Below are 3,144 nucleotides of genomic sequence, written 5' to 3'. Positions count from 1 at the left end.
ATATATATATATATATATATATATATATATATATATATATATATACAAGTATGTATATGGGTTCACATACAATGAAATGAATTCTAAATTCATATTCCATATCAGAAAATAAATTCTAACAACAACAACAATAATAATAATAGTAATAATTGTAAATGTATAACAGTACTTTGGAATCAGTGTGTATATTGCAGGAAGAGATGATTGGGTGTGGTTGTTTGGACATTGACGATTTCACACAACTGACTGGACATTCGGTGTGTTTTGGCAACGGCACTTTTTGGTGCTGGAGGCCCAAACACACATGCATGCATGTGCAGAAATGTACACATAAAAAGTGAGAGAAATAGAGAGAGAGAGAGACATTCGATTTCATTGATTGAACAGAATTGCCATGAGCCCTTTTCCTCTCTTCTCCTACGTATAGAGAGAAATAGAGAAATTAAAAGATGCTCACACATAAACACATTGAGGAAGTGAACGAGGGAGAGAATGAGAGATATGTTGAAACATCTTACATCAAATAAATTTGTGTGGAATCAGCAATGCCAAGCAGGCGGCACCAAAACGTCTCATACCTGTATACTGTACTTCAAGACTTTAATGAAAAAACAGATAAAGTTCTTCCTTTTTTTTTTACTCAGGAGTCTCTGTCTTTCCATCTTTTTTATTGTTGTTGTTCTTTTAAGAGGGTGATAATATTGGTAATTGAATGTCTCGCTCATATTTTTGGTCCTTATTTTTTAATATTTTTTTTACTAATGCTGCAAGTAATTCAAGGAAACTTCAGTGCCAGCAAGCTTAGAACTTAGTACTTTTGAACAAGGCCTTAGATATCTACACTCCTGTATTCAGTTCTTTGTTGTCACTTACACCAAAAATTTGTTCCAACTGACAACAGTTTCATAATAGAAAATTGTTTCATCATCTGCTATCATCATCATCATCATCATCTTCGTTTAATGTCCGTCTTCCCTGCTAGTATGGGTGGGATGGTACCACAAGAGCCAGCCAGGCCGAAGCCTGCACCAGACTTCTGTGACTGTTTTGGCAGGATTTTTACAGCTGGATGCCCTTCCTAACACCAACCACTCAGCAGAGTGGACTCAGTGCTTTTCATGGGCACAAGCACAGGCGAGATTTTTTTCATATCTGTCATTTTAGATATATTTGAAAAGAAACTGAACCAACATCATAAAGCTTAAATTGCCTTTTCAAAATCATCTTCATCATTATCATCGCTACCACCATCCACATCATCATCATCATCATCATCGTCATTTTATATCCACTTAATTCTATCTGGATTCACGCTTTGTCCCACTTCATCCTTCAAACAACTGCAGCCAAGGTCTGTCAAAGAAAACACGCCAAAGACAAAATCGTTAATGACAATCCCATATGTTTTTATCACAACTGGGATATAACAATGTGTTAAACATCTACTGGTTCTGTTGTTTTTACTGATTAGCTATCTACTGATAATAAAAAAACATTCTTGATGTGTCTACCAGAGATCTGAAATGGATAGTTCTTTGCTGACGTTATCAATCTTTGACAGAATCCTGTTGCGGTGCTTAGTTATTTTTACATCTAAACATAGTGATTTGAGTTTGATTTCTTGGCAATGAGTTGATGTTTGGGACTCTGCCAATATTCCTGCTACATGTTGTTTACTGATACAGTGATTATCCACAAATTCTTTTGTTTTGCTTCTCGGTTCATTACTATATTATTTGCATTAATCAACTTTACAACTGGAAAATGAAATTCTCTTGCTCTTATTAAACTATTAACATCAAGAATGACATTCAGTGATTAATGTGGATGTTTGTTTTTGCCAAACTCTCCAACATTTTCTAGAATATATAAGTGAATGTAGCTACTGTTAATAAATATTAAACAAAAGAAACGATATATTTTTATTACGCACAGCAGCTGTGATAAGATATGATACGATTGTAGAATTATGGTGTGATACTTTTGTTGCAGTAGTATGATGTAATTGTAAAATTTTCCCTGTAAGACATCTGGAACTGGTGGAGGAAAATTCCATCCATCCATCCATCATCTCCACTCACTGATCCTGGGAAGATCATGGGGATAGAGTCCTTAGGCACCTCCTCCATAGAAGCAATTACCATCACACTTTTCTGCTAGATTCTCAAGTGCAGCTGACCGAGTCTATGGCTATAATCCAACCATCTTGTTTTTGGTCTACTCCTGGATCTCCCACCAGTTGACTTGGTTTGATGAATCTGTCTTGTGATTCTCTCCCGAGACATTCTAATCTCATGTCTGAGTACCACAGTTTTGACCACTCGATGTGGAGAAGTGGCTGCTTAACTTTGAGAGACTCCCTGATCTCCAAGCTTTCCAGCCTGTCGAGTAATGTTACTCCAATTAAATGACCTCGGCAGAATTTGAACTCAGAAATGTAGTGGCACACGAAATACTGCTAAGCATCTCACCTGGTCTGCTAACGATTCTGCCAACTTGCTGCCTTGCTACTAATTAAGTAATGATATGTTAGTTGAGTAACATCAGTTTAATGTCTACTTCAGTTTTTCTAAACCCTGTTAAAGAACTCAGAAGGTAAGGCCTCCATCCAGGCCTTTCACAATACCCTTAAAGCCAGGAACTTTTCAGCACCCGCCCCTGTATGTATACACACACACACACACAAGCATACATACATACATATATATATATATATATATTACTCTTTTACTTGTTTCAGTCATTTGACTGCGGTCATGCTGGGGCACCGCCTTTAGTCGAGCAAATCGACCCCAGGACTTATTCTTTGTAAGCCTAGTACTTATTCTATCGGTCTGTTTTGCCGAACCGCTAAGTTACGGGGACGTAAACACACCAGCAACGGTTGTCAAGCGAAGTTGGGATATATATATAGGGAGAGAATTCACAAAAAAACAAAACAAAAGATGAAGACAGGTGGTGTAGAAAACAAGCAGATGCATTAGTATAATGCTCTGGAAGTGAAAAAGTCTTTAACGTTTCAAGCCTATGCTCTTCCACAGAAAGAAACAAGGAGAGAAAACAAAAGTGCATAGTGGCTAGCGATCTATCATGGCGAATATATATATATATATATATATAATACAAATAATAAGTGAGTATATG

The sequence above is a fragment of the Octopus bimaculoides genome, chromosome 11 (assembly GCF_001194135.2).
Source record: "Octopus bimaculoides isolate UCB-OBI-ISO-001 chromosome 11, ASM119413v2, whole genome shotgun sequence".
NCBI lineage: Eukaryota > Metazoa > Mollusca > Cephalopoda > Octopoda > Octopodidae > Octopus > Octopus bimaculoides.
The sequence above is the reverse complement of the archived record's forward strand: the minus strand, read 5'-3'. Positions refer to the sequence as shown.